Source organism: Micromys minutus (assembly GCF_963924665.1).
Source record: "Micromys minutus genome assembly, chromosome: 19".
Classification (NCBI taxonomy): Eukaryota; Metazoa; Chordata; class Mammalia; order Rodentia; family Muridae; genus Micromys; species Micromys minutus.
Window position 1 is genome coordinate 36693378 of NC_137954.1, and position 18771 is coordinate 36712148.

Here is an 18771-nt window from a genome sequence, read left to right on the forward strand (position 1 = left end):
AGGTGCAACTCTGCAAGTGTGAGCTGTACACTTACCATCACCAGCCAGGTGGGGGCACTGTTCCCTAACACCTGAGGCACCTTGGCCTCTGGGGAGTAATTTCATTGTTCAGGTTTCAGACTCACTAGTGAGACTTTCTTGTTATGATCTCCAGAACCAGCACCCACAGAAGGAGCCAGACTCCACCAAAAGTGGGGGTGGGAATCCCCACTGGGGTCCCAGAGGCAAGAACCTGACCTCTCTCCACTCCCCTTGGCTCTCATTGCTGCCTGCTCTGCATCTCTTACCAATTGCTCTACCAGGTACAGTGACTTCCCAGGATTCATAGTGACTGTGCTTTGATGTGCTTGCCTGGGGTCGAGCCGATCCGTCACTCGGGTTGAACTCTCAGCTTAGTAAGCAACAGCATGTAACCCACTTCCACTGACTATACTCTACTCCAAGCCTAAACCAGAATTCTTCCTTAGAGACCCACCCGTCTCCCTCGTGGCTGTGACTAGCATACCATAGACATAGGAGTTCAACCTCCTCCCTTCCTCGTGCAAAGTGTCAGGCAGCCCTTCCTCTGAAGTGCTCCACGGTCCTAACCCTCTCCATGTTCTTGGCTCTTCTTTCTTTCTAGCCAGGTGTGTCCCAAATTGTCCTGACAGTTCCTCTTGCCGTCCTCAAAGGCTCAATCGCAAGTTCCAGGGGGCCCTACTAACCTGAAGGATGCAATCTGAGCTCCTCAGTACTAAAGCATATGGTCAGTGCCCCAACTAATGGGGTCCTTGTCTACACCCCTTATCGCCATCCTGACTTCCTCAGCCTCCTGCGTCACAAGGATGTCTCACACCACACAGTCCTCACTAGACCCTGGGTCTCACCTCCATCCCCAGGTCCTATCCAGCTCGCCCGAGTACACCCCACTCACTGCCTTCTTCAGGAGCTGATTTCCTCGTGTCTCTTAGTCAAGCATTTGGAACCTTATTTATAGTGCGGAGACATCCATCTTCTCCACTGGTTTATGACTTTGAATATTTGGGGGTGTCAATATTGTGTCTTTTCCATCTTTACAACCCTTGACAAATGTCCCATACACTCTTGCTTACTGCACAAATTAACTGACAGATGGATGAGCAGACAGATTTGTGAAAATTTGGTCTCCAGCCCTATCTCCTCAGATTGTCATAGCCTCTGGCCAGCCACTGCTTTGATTGGTCCCTCTGTCTCTCATTCACAGACTGATGCCTGGCTACAGCCTCTGCAAGGAGTTTCTCTGATCTTCCCTGTTTTGAGACATGAGCTCCCTTTCTGAGGCTGTGTCTCTGTCCCCTGATCAGGCTACCTCATCTTCCCATGGTATCTCTCATTCTGTCTTTGGTCCAAAGCAGGCTGCCGTGTTTAGCTGTTCAAATCTCCTATAGCATTTAGATCACTTTCTGAGCAGTGCATTGGAATCCCAGGCTGAGCCTCCAACACAGGGATACTAGTGCACACTGTGGTGGTCCAACCTGCCCTTCCTTCTCAGGGTGCTGATGCATACTGTGGTGATCTAACCTGTTCCCCCTTCTCTCTTGAATAGACTCCATGAAAGAAAGAAACGGAAGCTGAAATGAAGAAGGACATGGAGAATGGCCTTTTTTCCTTAGATAAGCTCTGCTCTGCAATAAATGTCTTCCCCTTCCCAATTGGCTCTCTCTTTGTCTGGTTTGGAATAGAGAATCACTAAGTATCTAACTTCAGATTAGAGCATCACTAAGTATTTAGTTTCAGATTAGAGCATCACTAAGTATCCAGTTTCAGATGAGAAACTAATGTCCTGAGGAGGATGCTAGGGATGGAGGCTCACAGAGTAACTCTGTTTCAAGTACATTCAGCCAATGTACAATAGATATTAACATCTTGTTACAAGCAAGCAGGCTCAAACAGCCTGTTGTCTTTCTTTTTAAGTCATCATGATGACTTTTAGGGCAGGAACACTATCTTATATGATACAGACAAGCTGGTACACATCAGTACTTGCTCTTTAAACCCCAGAGAATGGATGGGACCACACACTGCCATGCAGTGCGATGTAACTGAGTCATCAGATGGAGCAAACTGCTAATAACAGAGAAAGGCCTCTTGTGGGAGAACAGGTTACTTTGTGCTTTGTGTCCGGTGTTTCTGTACACATAGAACTGCTCCAAGAAAAAGGCTTAGTGGACTGGAGAGATGGCTCGGTGGGTGAGATTGAAGTTCATAGGAACCTGAGTTTGACTCCCTAGATCCCATGTATTTAAAAAAAATAAATAAATAAAACAAGGCCACACGTGTCTATAGAGCTTTGGGTTCAGTGAGAGATGCGATCTCAAGGAAATAAAGCAGGGAGTGAGAGAACAGGACACCTAACGTCTTCCTCTGCCTTCTCCACACACATGGTTTTTACTAATTAAAAAATAAATCGGTCCAGTGGCTAAAGAGTAAGATGCATTGCAGTCAACCACTGTCCCTACAGGATCACCCCACATTATGGCTTTCCTTTGAATTATTTAGCCTAATAAATCAGCTACAGAATAAAATATTTTTCAAAGTAGGCATTTCCAAGCAAACCCCCTGTCCCAAGGGAATAGGGCTCATCTCTAAATCTGCCTGTTTTGGACACCATTTGTGGTTTTGTGTGAGTTATTTGTAAGTGTGCGGGTGTGAGTTTGTATGTGCTTGTAAAACCATAAGATGGCATACATTCTACCATTAAGAGTTTAGCATGCTGGTGCAGTAGTGCTTGGGTGATTCTTAAGAAGCTGAAACAGGAGAATTATAAGTTTGAGACCAGCTTAGGCTTCGTGGTGAGATCTAGTCTCAAAGATAGAGTTGCTTCTGAGAACAACTGAAAATCAAGACCTTGTAAAGAAATGGTTCTTCTGTACGGCTACCTGGCTCAGCCTGAATGTGCTTTGAACTTGGCCCCAGCTTGTATTCTGTCATGTGTTTGTTTCAGACCCAGGCATACTGTAGTGAGGACTGCAGAATTAAAACAAGGTGTTGGGGAATGGTGCTGGTCTGGAAGGGATGGAGGTAGTCTAAAGATACATGTGCGTCTCAACCTTTGGCTAACAAACTGGAACAGGATCCTTTAAAGAACTGGAGTTTCATTGAGGATTCTCACGCTGGAGAAGGAAAAGTCTTACGCCTGGGACCAACCAAAAGGAATTCCCTCTGGAAAGAGATCTCACCCCTTTGTGTTTTTCGAACATCTCCATTAGCTGGTCACATTTTTTGTTTTGTTTTGTTGTTTGTATTTTAGGTTTCATCATCTTTTCAGTAAGGAAGACTGGAGTTAACCATTTTTTAATTTAAAATAAAATTTGGGGAAATTTTCTTCATTCTCATTGTATTCACATTATTTCTTCCCTTCAACTGTTCCCATGACCTCCTTCCTCTGTCTCAAGTTTACAACCTCTTCTTTAATTATTATTGTTACATGAGCAATTTTGTGCTACTCCTGTGGGTGTGTTTAGATCAGTTGGCACTGGATAACCTAACAGCGGGTTATCCCTGGAGAAGCCTGATTCTCTCTCTTAACATTGATTGGTTGCCTATACATCTTCATCTGTAGGGTGCTCCATGAGTTTTCTCCATGCCCCATTGGCATGTCAACTGATGTTTTCACTGTGCAGATCTTGTTCAAATAACTACAATATTAAGATTTCTTGGGTACAGCTTCTCTGTGAGATATTCAAAACCCTATCTCAACAGCAGACATCTTGGTCCTTGGGTTTTTACAATTTTCCCATTTCTCCTAATCAAAGTTTCCTGAGCCTTAGGCGCAGGGGTTAGATAGATATACCAATCCTCCTATTGGTAGAGATAGCAATAGGGGTTGGGCACTTCACAGTCTGCTGTTCTTGGCATCTTAATCATTTATAGCTTTCTGTGATGGTTTCCATCTGCTACAATGAGAAGCTTTTCTGATGAAGGAAGAGAACTATATTTTACCTGTGTATATGAGTATCTTGGTTAGAGTTTCCATTGTTGTGAACAGATACCGTGACCAAGGCAACTCTTTTAAAGGACATTTAAGTGGGGCTGCCTTACAGGTTCATAGGTTCAGCCCATTATCATCAAGGCAGGAACATGGCAGCAACCAAGCAGACGTGATGTAGGAGGAGCTGAGGGTGCTGCATCTTGTTCTGAAGGTAAACAGGATAAGACTGGCTTCTAGGCAGCTTAGATTAGGGTCTTAAAGCTCACACCCAGAGTAACAAGCTTCCTCCAAAAAGGTCACACCTACTCCTACAAGGCCATACTTCCAAATAGTGCCTGACACTCCCTGGGCCAAGAATATTCAAACCACCACAATGAGAATAAGTTTTTAGAACATAGTCCAATTTTATAAGCATGTTTCTGTTTCATTTAAAATGTTTAACCAGTGTTCATAAATCACAAACTTTCTTCTGCCTTCACAGTTAAATCCAGTCACTCCCTCTGCTTCAGTCAATTTCAGCACTCTAGACCCACCAGAGACCTTGTCTGGAAGCATCTCTGCAGGGCAGCTGTGATTTTCTTTATAGTCACAATAGGCTAAATGCTATGCATAATTCAGTTACGAATCTACATATTTTTGTAATTTCCCAATCTTTGAATTTACTACATACTCCTTCCATGTTTCTCTGGAGAAGACGGCAGTAAATAGCCACAGGTGTGAAGTGGGCAGTCCTCGCTTAGCAATTGTCATTGGCACTGAGAAAGCTGGGGGAGGGTGTGAGTCTGTCTGTGCCTTGGGAGAGCACGAGCCAGCACCCACACTGTGCATGCCTAAATGCACAGCCGTGTATTCTGGGCCTTGCTACAGGGTAGCTTTTCTGCAAGCATTCACCAGCAAGCTAAAAGATCAACACAGTTGGTGGAGAAAGTGGGTTCACCAGCTGCTTCCATCAATGGAGACATTAGGAAGATAAACCGAACTGGTGAAATTTGTAGACTCCGAACCCTCAGCCGAGGTTGTTTGCAAGAGCAAATGTGATCGCTGCCCTTCAGAATGATATGAGGTAATTTTGATTAAATAAGCCAGCCCCTTAGCTGTTCTCAGGGGTGGGGCTGAGGAATGCAGTCAGTGCTAGGACTCTGGCTCTGACCTCATTGGAAACCACAGACCAAGACAAACAGTGACAACCCTTGCCACAAAAATGTCATTGTGCCACCAGAAAGCTTTCAGCAGAAAAATTCTGGCTTCTCTCCAGGGGCAGGTGTGTGGGAGTCACCTGCCAGAAGTGAGTCCTTTATTTCCCTCACAGAATCAGCAGTCACCTCAAGCGTGACACTGTGGCCTTCTGTCAAGGTCCTGGGAATATGCACACAGCTCTATAGGTAGTGTTTACTCTCCTGTCCTTCCACATCTGGGGATGAAAAGTTGCCCAGAGGTCAAATGTTTAATACTTTCCTTATGTTCCGTCCCTCGAATGTCTCGGGATGGCCTGGACTGCTGACAACCTGTCATGCAGCATCTTGTCCTCTGTCACCTGGGTCTCTCCTGTGGGAAAGAACTGGCTGGTTGGTTCCCATCCATTTGGGGGCTTCCTTAAGTTTGGAGGGACTGCCCTTGGGCTCTCTGTTGTGTGTTGTTTTTGTGTCCGGGTTTGCAATCAAAGATGGGATACTGATTGCACATCTTATAGTTCTGTGCACATCTTACAGTAGTGGGTCTCATTTCTTTGGTGATTATGGGCTGTTGATCACGGTAGAGAATTCATGGAAGAGAAATGTGAATGTCTTCAGGTGAGAATTTATGGGTTGAGGTTAGGGTGATATATGATTGGACAGTGGAGAGGTAGGTGGAGAAAAGGTAGGAAAATGGAAGAGAAGCAGAGATTTCGGGAGAAATCAAGATGGAGCCTGAGAAGGGGATCTGGATCCAGGTGGACTAAATTGGCAATAGGTAGATCTGAATATTTTAAGGGATTCCTTAGGTCTTTAATCTCATATAGAAGGGCAGTTTGTATCATTGTCTATTGGATATAATCTTATTGTGTAGAAGGTTTGTGGACTGAGAATTTAATATATAAAACAACCATGAAAAGCTACTAGGCCTTAGAGTTATGTTTGTGACAGTTGTATCCACCTGGGACAGAAGTAACAGGGTAACTGCCTGCAGACCGAGTGACAGAGTCTATGTGCTCGGCTCCACACTAGAGCGGCATCCTCGGAGTGAGACCCCAGGGGTGGATAAAGGGCTAAGCCATCCACTTAATATTTACCACAACAAGAATTACTCTGAAGGACGTTCCTTGCTGGGGAGGTGTCCAGTTCTAGACTAAGTCCTTCAGGGTGAAGCTAGAATTAAATCTGACTAGACTAAATAATTCTGAGTTTTCAAGACTAATTCTGTCTTCCCTCTTCTTCTTTCCACTCCCCTTCCCTTCTTCCTCTGTTTTCCCTGACATGTTTGCCACATTAGATGCTTGGGAAGGGGGAGGAGAATCTGAGTGAGGATGTGGAGTTTCTAGACACTGAGCAGAGCCCACTGACCTTTGAAATCTAAGCACAGCCTGTAAGAGGTGCAGTGTGGTCAAGGGCCCCAGCTGTGGTTGCTATGGTAACAGTGGCAGCTACCAGTCCAAGTAGCACATGATCTCTTGTTGGAGTGCATCCCAGGGGCTTACAGAATGACTTAGGAATAGGAAAGAAGCAGAAATATCATATTCCGTCTGGGTTGCTATAACCAGATACCACAGAGTGAGCAGCTTAAGCCACAGAAATTTAGTTTCTGTGGCTCTGTGTCTGGCAAGTCCAAGATCATGCTGCCATTAATTTGGTTCCTGGCGAGTGCTCAGTTGAGGCTGTGCAGATGACTCCATACAGTGAAGAGCAAGCCCTGGTTCCTCTTCTTATAAGGACACCAGTCTGACCCGCATGATCGCATTTAAACTTGTCTTCCAAATACCATCATATGAAAAAATAGGAATTAACTTGCCCATGGTCAGGGAATACAAACATTCATTTCAAAACAGACAACATGGGGCTAGAGAGGTGACTCAGTGGCTAAGAGCTCTGGCTCTCTTCCAGAGGACTCAGATTTAATTCCCAGCACCTGCTGATGGCTCACAACCTTCTCTAACTCCAGTTCTGGTGGGTTAGATGCCCTCTTTCAGCCTCTGTGACACAAGGCATATTGTGGTACACACTATAGATACGGGAAAAACACCTATACACATAATCTAAAAATAAAACAAAAACGACAACCAACCAAACAACAAACAGCAACAAGTAAAAATGCCATCATGAGACACTGAATTAATCAGACCCCGTGGCTTTGAGGGCAGAGTCACAACCTTCCTTTGCCCATGCTCTCTCACCCCCATGACAAAATGAACAAGTCGGTCACATTTCTGGATTATCCATGGCTACAGTCTTCACTCCAGTTCACTCTCTCTTGTCCTTCCTTCAGATGTCACTACCCAAAAGAAAAGAAGCCACTCAAACCAGCCCATCCTGAGCCTACAATCTGCAGATCAGTGGGACAGTCAGAGACCCGACCAGCTGGGATCCCCAGATTTCTCAAATGCACACACTTGAGGTACACATTCACTACAAGCCCACACCTGTCCTAGTTTCTCCTCCTCATTCTATGTCAGGCATTTTCACACTACCCCTGAGAGTGGCCCTAAGGGCTGACTTTCCTCTGCCCAGCTGAGGTTTGTTTTGTTCTGCCCTGTGCCCTCGTGGTGTTGGGTCCTGATGTGTGTTGGGTTTTCATGCTTTGCTATTTGATGGTGTTGTCCTCTAGTAAGTCAGCTCCTGCAAAACACCAGAGAGTTACTTCCACTCTCTCTTAAGTCAGTGTTTAAAAAGCCAGGCTTTCTCCTCACTGGTTATGCACTGTTTGTTATGCTGGTCTATCTCATGCTAACAGCAGCATCTGACTGTGTCAATCCCGGCACAGATGACGGTCAGCTATGCAACCAGTAGTTTACTGCTGACAGATCCATGCTGGCCAAGAGGAAATGTTTACTTAAGAGCTTTCTTTCTTTTTTGGTTCATCATGTAAGGATCTTAGAAAACCCTACTCTGCCCTTCAAAACAATGAAAGCTAACCAGACCCCAAATTGATAACTCCCTTTAGATTTGTGTCAGAAGAAGATACAGAATAACTAGATGCCTCCCAAATTGGAGAGACAGACAGATACAGAGAATCCCATCTTAACCAGATAGAAACCCAGGAAGAAACCATTTTTAGGTAGAAAAACCTGAAGTGTAATTAGCAAATTTCTAGAGTCTTGAAGCAGCCAAGGTGAGAGTCTAAACTTCCCTGGGGATCCGTCAGAAATACAGGCACAGATTAAATACCTTCCTGTAGACCTGTTACAAGATACACACAGTGATCACACTTCACCTCTACCAATATTCCTACCTCACTCACAACAGAATTTATAAAGTATACTAAAAGATAACAGACACAGAAGAAACAGACAGACAGATAGACAGACAGACAGACAGACAGACAGACACACACACACACACACACACACACACACACACACACACACACACACACACTTTGAAGAGACCAAGCAATCACTGAGCCACAGTCAAATTTGGCAGGAAAGCATGAATTGCCACATTTATGTCTGAGTGCCTTAGTTTTCTGTTTCTCTAACAGAGTATCTCAGACTGGATAAAGTACAACTCACAGAATCTGCTTTGGCTCATGATTCTGGAAGCTGGGCAGTCCAAAATTACCAGGCTGTCTCTGCTTGAGGGTCCTCTCACTGCATTTAGAGTGATAGCCATTGTGGGCATCTTGTGGTAAGGATGCCCATGAAAGAAAGCAAGCACTCAGAGCAACCAACTCCCATGCTACATCCCACACTTGTGGTCTTATTCCACACAGAAGCCAAGTGTTCACATGACCTGATCATGGACACTATCAGATGACAGTTCCATTTTGGCCTGATTTTGAATGAGGTATTCGGAGTGAAGTATCCATGAATTTAAAAGTTATTAATATACCAAAGCCTTTAATAGGAAAACTAGGCAATGTGCAAGACCAGGGAGATGATAGAACCAAAGAGATGAAAACTCGAAAAGCAGGAATAAGATAAAAATAGGTATTAGAAATCAGAAGCACTGTAACCAGAATGAAGAATGAGCTTGGAGAGACTCCACACCACAGCAGACAAAAGCTCTGAGCCTGAAGATGAACAAACAGATATCGCTAAAGCAAGAAACAAACACAGAAGAGAACAGATCATCTGAGAGCTGTAGAAGAACTAGGGAAAAGGGTAAGCTGCATGTGAAAAGACAGCAGGAAAAAAAAAAGACACAGACAGAAATAGGCAACACTTAAGGAAAACTGTTTTGGGAGATGGTTTTGTGCACGGTGTATTTCAGATGCTGATTTCTGTGCCCAGAGACCTGGCTTCAGTCCACACGTTGACATTGTCTTGATTATTGAGTATCTCCTCTTTCAGTGATATGTAAAGACTGTTTTCCATAGCTTCTGATTGGTAAATAAAGTGCTGATCTGCCAGTAGCTGGGCAGGAGAAGAGAATAGAGTAGGACTCCCAGTCCAAGTAGGGGACCCCAAGCAGGGAGAGAGGGAGACAGACAAATAGACACAGAGACAGAGACAAAGAGAGATAAGAGACAAAGACAGTCGATAGCTGGTCAGGAGAAAAGAATAGGGCAGGATTTCTTTTGATTTGAATCAGGTGGTTCAAAGAAGAGAGGGAGAGACAAAGAGACAGAGACAGAAACAGAGAGATACAAAGAGAGAGAGACAGAAGAGAAGGACCAGGAGGATTCACCATGCAGTCACAATAAGAGAACAGCCATGAGGACATGCATAGACCAGAGCTAGGCAGAGCAAGACTCAGATGGCAAATAATGGGGCATGTGTCCCAGAAGTAGTGCAGGCCAGCACAACCGGGTTAGTATAGCTCACAACTTGCCCAGCTTAGTGCTTGCAGCTTATTAATAAATATAAAGTCTCTGTGTCATTTATTTGTGAACAAGGGGGCACAGAAGGCATGGAACACCCCCAAATTATATTTTAAAAACTGGCTGAACATTCACTCAACTCAAGAAATAGCAGACACCAAGCCACAGGACCAGAAAGGTAGAATACTAAAACCAAATACAGGAATGCATGTCATAGCCCAATTTAGGAAATGGATATTCCCAGAGTTTAGACCTGGGATGCCTGTCCCCTACCCTAAACACTATGTTATATTATCTTGGTTCTCAGTCTGTGTTACTATAGGAAGTGGGTGGGGCCTTGTGGGAGAGCCTAGGAAACCAATGGCAAGTGGGAACCCAGACACACCCTCTTCCTCTTTGCCTCCCAGAGAAGAAGCCAATGAGAAACTCTGCAGTGAGTTCCAGTCATAATGTGCTGCCTCACAAAGACCCAGAGCAATGGGATCAGCACATACCTGGATGAAACCCCTACTTGGAAGAACCTATGATATGAGGGTGTCACCTTACATAAAGACAAACAGAGGGAAGCACTATATTTGACTTTTCCTCAGAAAATGTGCATGGAATTGGGTGAAATGTATGAGATTAGGAGAAGAGAAAAAAAAAACTACATTAGCCTAAACTCTACAACCTATGAAATTATTCTTCAAAATTCAAACATAAATTCAAAATAAAGACTTTTTAAAACAAAAAGTGATGGAATTTTTCTTCCAGCAGACCTGCCTGTCTAGAAATGCCCCAGCTCTGCATAAGGAAACAAAGAGCATGAAGATGGACCACAGGAAAATAAAATAAAACTTCTGTCTTAGGTTTTACTGCTGTGAACAGACACCATGACCATAGAAACTCTTATAATAGACAACATTTAATTGGGAATGGCTTACAGGATCAGAGGCTCAGTGTCATCAAGGTGGGAACATGGCAGCATCCAGGCAGGCATAGTGCAGGAGGAGCTGAGAGTTATACATCTTCATCTGAAGTCTGCTAGCAGAATACTGGCTTCCAGGCAACTAGAGTGAGGGTTTTAAAGCCCATACACACAGTGACACAAATACTCCAACAGGGCCACATCTTCTAATAGTGCCCCTTTCTGGACAAAGCATATAACTACCACCACATTCCACTCCCTGGACACCATAGGCTTTTTCAAACATGAATCTATGGGGGCCATACCTAAACATAGCATAATAAAAAACTATGTTTAGTTCAACTTTCAAAGTTCCCACAGTCTATAGCTGTATTAACAATGTTAAAATTCCAAAGCTTAACATCTCTTCTAAGATTCTTCTAGTCACTTAGCTGTAATACCCAAAGCAAGACAGAAAACCAGCCGGGCAAACTCCAAACTCTGCTTCTCCATGTCTGATGTCAAAGCAGTCTTCAGATCTCCAACTCTTTTTTCATCTTTGTTGACTACAAAAACTCCTTTCTTCTATGCTGGTTATACTCCCTGTTAGCAGCTTTCCTCAGCAAATAGCTCATGGCTCTGGCATCTCAAACATCTTGGGGTCTCCAAGGTAACTTCAATGTTTCAATGTGTGGGGTCCACACATAATCTTCTGGGCTCCTCCAAAGGGCTGGCATCACTTTTCTAGCTCTGCCCTCTGTAGCATTTTAAACTCAGGTTGATCCACTACACCTTTGCTACTGATCTTGGTGATCATCCCATGGTATTGGCATCTCCAACAGACTGGGGTCTTCTATTGCAACTAGGCTTCACCAATAGCCTCTCATGGGCTTTCTTTATGGTACCAATCTTCAACTCCTTTGCATGAATCCCTCAGTCCTGGGCCATCAACTATAACTGAGGCTGCACCTTCATCAGTGGCCTTCCATGACCTCTCACAGTGCCAACTTCAGCTGCTCTATATGATCCTTCATGCCTTCAAAACAAGTACCACATGGGTGACTCTTATATGTTACCAAATACAGATGCAGTATGAGATACAACCTAGGCTATCTTTGGAACACAGATTTGTGTGTGTGTGTATGTGTTTGTGTGTGTGCTCTCAGAAAACATTTTCCAGAAGATTTCACCTCAGTGATGCTGGTCTCTTCTTAATCACTACTAATTTCTTAGCATTAGCTAATCAGCATCAATTATCCCAGTAGTCTCCTTTTCTTCTTGCCTCTATAGCCAGAGACACATGGCCAAAGCTGCTGTGTTCTACTGTCTGCTGGGCCCAAAATATGGACCTCCTTATTCTATTACCAGCTTTGTGTTTTCTGTCTCCCTCTCTGCCTAAGTGAAGCTTTCCTGAAACTTGCTCTGTAGGCTGATCTTGAACTCAGATCTGCATGGCTCTGCCTCCAGTAATGCTGGAATAAAAGGTGTGTACCACCATTCCTGGATTTAAGCATTTCTTCACCTAGAACCTGTTTTTTCCAGGCTGGCCTTGAACTCAAAGATCTGTTTGTCTTTGTCTTTGGAGAATTAAAGATGTGTACTACCCTGCCTGGATCTAAACTTAGCTGGATGGAATCTTACCCCCAAATCCCTTAATCTGTTAGGTCCTGAAACAGAGGATTCAGCTCCATTTACTTCCTGGTGCTCCTTTAATACTTAAACCATATATCATATATTTTTCCTTTCTAAGCTTGCTACACTTTAAGTCAATTTCATGAGACTTAACCAGAGAGCAAAGTCTCTACTGGGCTTTTTGAGACTTCCTTTGTCGATGTAATTTACCTTAGACTCAGGCAGACTCTTCAGACAAAGGAAAACAGTAGTCACAATGTTCACCAAAATACCACAAACACAGTCTCTAGGCCACCTACTGGAATTCTTCACTGAAGCCTCTTGGGCCAGGTCTGCACAGTTCAAATCAATCTCAGCAACAAAGTTTTTCATATTCCTATGAGGATAGCCCAGTAAACCCCACTTAAAGCATTCCACTGCTTTCCAAATTCAAAGTCCCCAAATTCATATTCTTCCAGACAAAGGCATAGTCAAGTTTATCAAAGCAATACCCTACTCTTGGTACCAATTTCTGTGTTAGTTGGGATTTTACTGCTGTGAACAGATACCATGACCAAAACAACTCTCTCTCTCTCTCTCTCTCTCTCTCTCTCTCTCTCTCTCTCTCTCTCTCTCTCTCTCTCTTTCTCTCTCTCTCTTTTCCACAAAGATAATTTATTTCCAGAATATTCTCACATAACAAAACCAACTATGGCATGTGGACTCACATACCAAGGGGTGGGCAGGGAAGAGTTGCAGTGGCTTTAGGGTGTCACCTATGACAGACACTTGACTCCATCCAGATGCCATTCTGAGATGGGGTAGAAGCCAGGTGCCCAGACAGTTTGGCATGATACTGGCACCTGAGGGGCTTAACTTTGCAGGGAAGCCTGGGGCCTTGATGACTTGGCTGGTAGCACTAGGTCACAAGAAAGAACGGAGTCCAATGTCATCAGAAATGCTGTAGACATTCCAAGACTCAGTTTGGCTCTCCCGACAAGGCCACAGCTGCCCTAGGAAGGCAGAGTGTGTGGGAGGAAGTCCAGGTTTCATTAAGGCACAGATGTGTCCCAGAAAACCTGTGGCTGGGGGCATGGCTTGCCATGCAGCAGAGCCTGTCCCTCTCCTCCAGTTGCCTACAGAGAAGGAGGAGGTCTCCTGGTGGCCAGAGCATTCTCAATCAAGTGGATCAGAGCCTGCAAGTGGGTAGATGTCTACTCAGATTCCTAGGTGGAGGGGACAGCAGGTTGTCACTGTTACAAGGGATGGGACAAAGAAGTGGACCCAGAGGAACACAGGGACTGCAGAGCAGAGGATGCAGGCACAGCCGCCATGCTCCTGACTGTCCACTCACACCCATCTACACAAGTGGGCTGGGTTTAGCTTTATACATTTCAGCAACACAGAGGACAGGAGCTTGGAGGTTGAGGCTTCTCCTTGCACAGGCTGGGGGTTCCTACCCTCTTAACAGGTGGGAACAGGGAACACACACAGCCAGGCTCTGGTAGAATGGCAGTGGACAATGGCTATGAGGCCATACTTGCTGAGGGTTCAGGCAAGAGATGAACATAGGCCAAGGACCTCCTGGGACCCTGGAGAAATGCTTAGGCCCCAGGACCAAGGCTGGTGGCAGGAGACAGAGCCATGGTGCTGGGGCCAGCCAGCCGCCTAAGGCCAGTGACCTCCACTGGACAAGTAGCTGGGGACAGTGGGGTACTCAGGCAGGCTGTTCTCAGAGAAACTGTTAAACTGGGCCTCCCTCCATGATGGATTTCTCCATGTACCAGTGCTCCACTCTGTTTGTTTGTGCTTTCTGATGGCTTCCACCAGCCCCACAGTAGACCCTGTGTACCTTCATGACGGTGATGGCCGTCATATCTCCAGACAAGGAAAACATGATGGCTGGGATCAGCATCACCACAGCAGTCCCAACACTGGTCCCAAAGAAACCAATGACTATCAGCCAACCACAGGTGCCCCAACCCAAGAAGCCGATGGCCTGAATGATAGTCAGCACAAACTGTGCTCCAAAGATGAAGAAGAATGTCATGAAGTTAAAGGAGCTTTCTGCTCAAAAGGCCTTGTACACCGGCCGGAACCAGAAAACATAACTTCAGGGAGTGGAGATAACCAGCAAGAGCATGGCCAGGCCAAAATTGGCACTCACTCTGACCGAAATCCACTAGGCCAGGCAGGCCACCAGGTTCACACCCAGAGTGACACAGTAAATTTACGGGGATCTCATCAGAGAAGTCCTGATAGAAACAGGGTGTCAGTGGCAGGAGGCCGGGACTGTTCTCTTTTCCTGCCATTTCTGTATGAGCTGACCTGAGGGACCCCCTTGAGAATGCCATGCTTATCCAAGTCCTATCCCCAAGGCAAGACTTATAACTGACAACATTTAATTGGGGCTGGCTTACAGGTTCAGAGGTTCAGCCCAGTGTCATCAAGGTGAGAGCATGGCAGCATCCAGGCAGGCATGGTGCAGGAGGAGCTGAGAGTTCTACATCTTCATCCAAAGGAAGCCAGAAACAGATTGAGTATCCGCAGACATCTAGGAGGAATGTCTCTAAGCCCACCCCCAGAGTGACATACTTCCTCCAACAAGGCCACACCTTCTAATAGTGCCACTCCCTGGGCCAGGCATATGCAAACCATTACATTCCATTCCCTGTTCCCATGGGTTTATTCAAACACATGAGTCTATGGGGGCCATACCTAAATATAGCATAATTTAAAAGTACATTTAGTCCAACTTCTAAAGTCCCTATAGTCTATAGCAGTATCAACAGTACTAAAAGTTCAGAGTTCAATGTCTCTTTTGAGATCCATCCAATCACTTAACTGTAATCCCCAAATTAAGACAGGCAACCATCTGGGCAAACTCCAACTTCTGCCATTTCCATTCCATGATGTCAAAGTGGCCTTCAGATCTCCAACTCCTTTTTCATCTTTGTTGACTTCAAGAAACTTCGTTCTCCTGAGCTGGTTCCACTCCCTGTTTACAGCTTTCCTTGGCAGGTATCCCACGGCTCTGGCATCTTGAACATCTTGGGGTTTCCTAGGCAGCTTCAATGTTATAGCTTCTTGTTTCAATGTCTGGGATCCACACATGATCTTCTGGGCTCCTCCAAAGAGCTGGCATCACTTCTCCAGCTCTGCCGTTTGTAGCACTTTAAGTTCAGATTGATCCACTACACCTTTACTGTTGTTCTTGGTGATTATCCCATGGTAATGGCATATCCAATAGGCTGGAGTCTTCTGTTGCAACTAGACTTTGCCAGTAGCCTCTCATAGGCTCTCTTCATGGTGCCAAAGCTCAAATTCTTTGCATGATCCTTTCAGTCCTGGATTGTCAACTACATCTGAGACTGTACTTTCACCAGTGGCCTTTCATGGCCTCTCACAGTGCCAAGCCTCAGCTGTTCTTCATGACACTTTCATGACACCTTCATGACTTCAAAGTCAACACCACCTGGGTGACTCTTACACATTACCAAGTACAACTGCTGAATGAGGTACAACCTTGGCTATCTCTGGAACACAGATTGTTTTTTTTTTTTTTTTTTTTTTTTTTTTTTGTGCTCTCAGAAAACATTTCCCAGAAGATTTCACCTCAGTGATGCTGGTCTCTTCTTAATCACCACTAATTTCTTAGCTACAGCTAACCAGCATCAGTTGTCTCCTTCTCCTTTTGACTAAAGCCAGAGACACATGGCTGAAGCTACTGAATGATACTGCTTGTATGAGCTGGAGCATCCCCCCTCCATCTCCCATTTTATGACATCATCACTAGCATCCTTTTTTCTATCTCCTTCACTATCTAAGCTTGGCTGCCCTTGATCTTTCTCTGTAGATTGACCTTGAATTTAGAGATCTGTATGCCTGTCTCCTGGGATTAAAGTACACACCTGGATTTAAGCTTTTCTTCACCTAGAACTTGCTCTGTTCTAGTCTGGCCTCAAACTCAGAGATCTGCCTATCTTTGCCTCCTGGGAATAAAAGTTTCTACTAAGTTACTTGGAGTTAACTTAGCTGGGTGGGATCTTGTCCCAAGGTCATTACTCCCTTAATTCAATTTAATATTCTTGAACACAGCATTCAACTCCATTTCACTTCTTGGTGTCCCTTTAATACTCAAACCATACATTTTGTATTTTTCCCTTTCATTAAAATGTTCTTCATAAGGGTTAGCTTTAGTCACCACTCAACAGAATTTAGACCAGACCGTTTTGAGACTTCCTTTTTCAAAACAATTAATCTAAATCTCTTTACCTTAACCTCAGGCAGACTCTTTGGAAAGGGCAAAAAGCAGCCACATTCTTCACCAATATACTACAAAAACAATCTCTAGGCCACAAACTGAATTTCTCCACTGAAACTGCTTGGGCCAAGTTGGCACATTTTAAATCACTCTAAGTAACAAAGTCTTCAATATTCATACTAGGATGGCCCATTAAACCCCATTTAAAGCCTTCCACAACTTTCCAAATCCAAAGTCCCAAATCCACATTATTTTAAACAAAAGCATGGTTAGGCCTATCACAGCAATACCCCAGTCCCTGGTACCAACTTCTGTCTTGGGGTTTTATTGCTGTGAAGAGACACCATGACCAAGACAAGTCTTATAAATTACAACATTTAATTGGGGCTGGCTTAAAGGTTCAGAGGTTCAGTCCACTATCAGCAAAGTAGGAGCATGGCATTGTCCAGGCAGGCATAGTGCAGGAGGAGCCAAGAGTTCTACATCTGGAAGCCAGGAACAGACTGAGCATCCTCTAATTTAAAATTTTTAAATTAAAATTTAAAAGGTGGTAGATAACGTGACCCAACCAGGGATTTGTGTATTTATTTATTTATTTATTTATTTATTTAATCAATCGGGCAGAATATAATAGAAATTAGTTTATTTCTTCCTTTAAAAGTATAACATTTAACTCAAGGATGAGCTTGGAAGCTGCTATGCTATAAAAGGGGATTTGTGTATTTATAATTGTATCAGTTTTCTGTCATTGCTAAATAATGCAAATAGCATATTGAGATAAGACAAATTTATCCCCTCCTACTTCTGGATAACAGAGGTCTGAGATGGAACTCACTGTGTGAAAAGCTCCATGCTGTCATGGTGGTTTCTGTGTAGAATATTCCAAAAAAGAATCAATCAGAGCCTCACCTGTCCCAGTTCTCTAAGGCACCTGCATTCAGGAGTCCATGGGCTTTCCTCCACCTACACAATGCCCCTGCCTCTGTCCCCCACCTTTGCCTTCCTCTCACTAACCATCCTCTCCTTCTCTTCTAAGAACCCCAGTATTCTCTCAGACCCCTTGGAAAACCCAGAGTACTCTGCCTCCAGGTCTTTAATGACACCTGAAGACCCTGTTTATCATATAAGATAAATAGATTGTGTTCTGCCCCAAAACTCCCACATAGGAATCTCAGGACTTGATGTGGCCTTTGAAGGAACAACAAGACACATAATGTCATATAAGAGGGTCTTAATGCAGAGGAACCAGTGTCCTTATCAGAAAGAGGTATTAAGTCATGAGCACACACAGACCTTGTGGAGATTCGAGGGAGAGGATAGTTGCCAGCATATCAAGAAGAAGCTCTAGAAAAGAGAAAGAAAGAAAACCAACTTGACAACACCCCAACCTTAGGCTTTCTAGCCTTGGGCTCTGTAATAAATGGGTTGCTATTGTTTGAACTGCACAGTCTGGGGTGTTCTGTAAAGACAACTCTAAAGAATGAATGTGGTAATATGTTTGCAGTATGAGGCTGAGCACTTGGACATCTTTGAGGGTTGGGAGGGAGTTATTTAACCTACCACAAAAATTAAAGTGAAACAGCCAGTTAGCTTGGTTTATCAAAAGCTCCGGACCACTCTTTATAGGTAATAAAAGCAGGCCGCTCTTCCCCCTTCCCCCGCTTTTGAGATAGGGTTTTATGTAGCCTAGGCTGGCCTCTGACTCACTATGTAGCTCAAGGGTGGTCTTGAATGAGCCCTTTGGGCTGGAGAGATGGCTCAGAGTTTAAGAGCACTGACTGCTCTTCCAGAAGTCCTGAGTTCAATTCTTAGCAACCACACGGTGGCTCACAACCATCTGTGATGGGATCCAATGGCCTCTTCTGGTGTGTCTGAAGAGAGCTACAATGTACTCACACACATAAAATAAATAAGTAAATCTTTAAAAAAAGATAAAAGGAAATTGAATGAGCCCTTCACCTCTGACTCCGGAATGCTGCAATTCTGAATATGTATCATCTGACCTGGTTTATGCATTGCTAAGGAATCACATGCTAGGCGTCTTAGCAAGTGTTCTAGTGCTGGTAAGAGACATCATGACCAAGACAATTTATAAAAGAGAACATTTAA

At 44.3% G+C, this 18771-nt stretch overlaps 1 pseudogene across 1 annotated transcript; it reads right to left on the reverse strand.

Moving 5' to 3' along the window:
• Positions 1–14066: 14066 nt before the first annotated feature.
• On the reverse strand, positions 14067–14710 carry LOC308433210 (secretory carrier-associated membrane protein 4-like; annotated as a pseudogene). Its single transcript has one exon. The product of its transcript is annotated as a secretory carrier-associated membrane protein 4-like (transcript).
• Positions 14711–18771: the final 4061 nt, after the last annotated feature.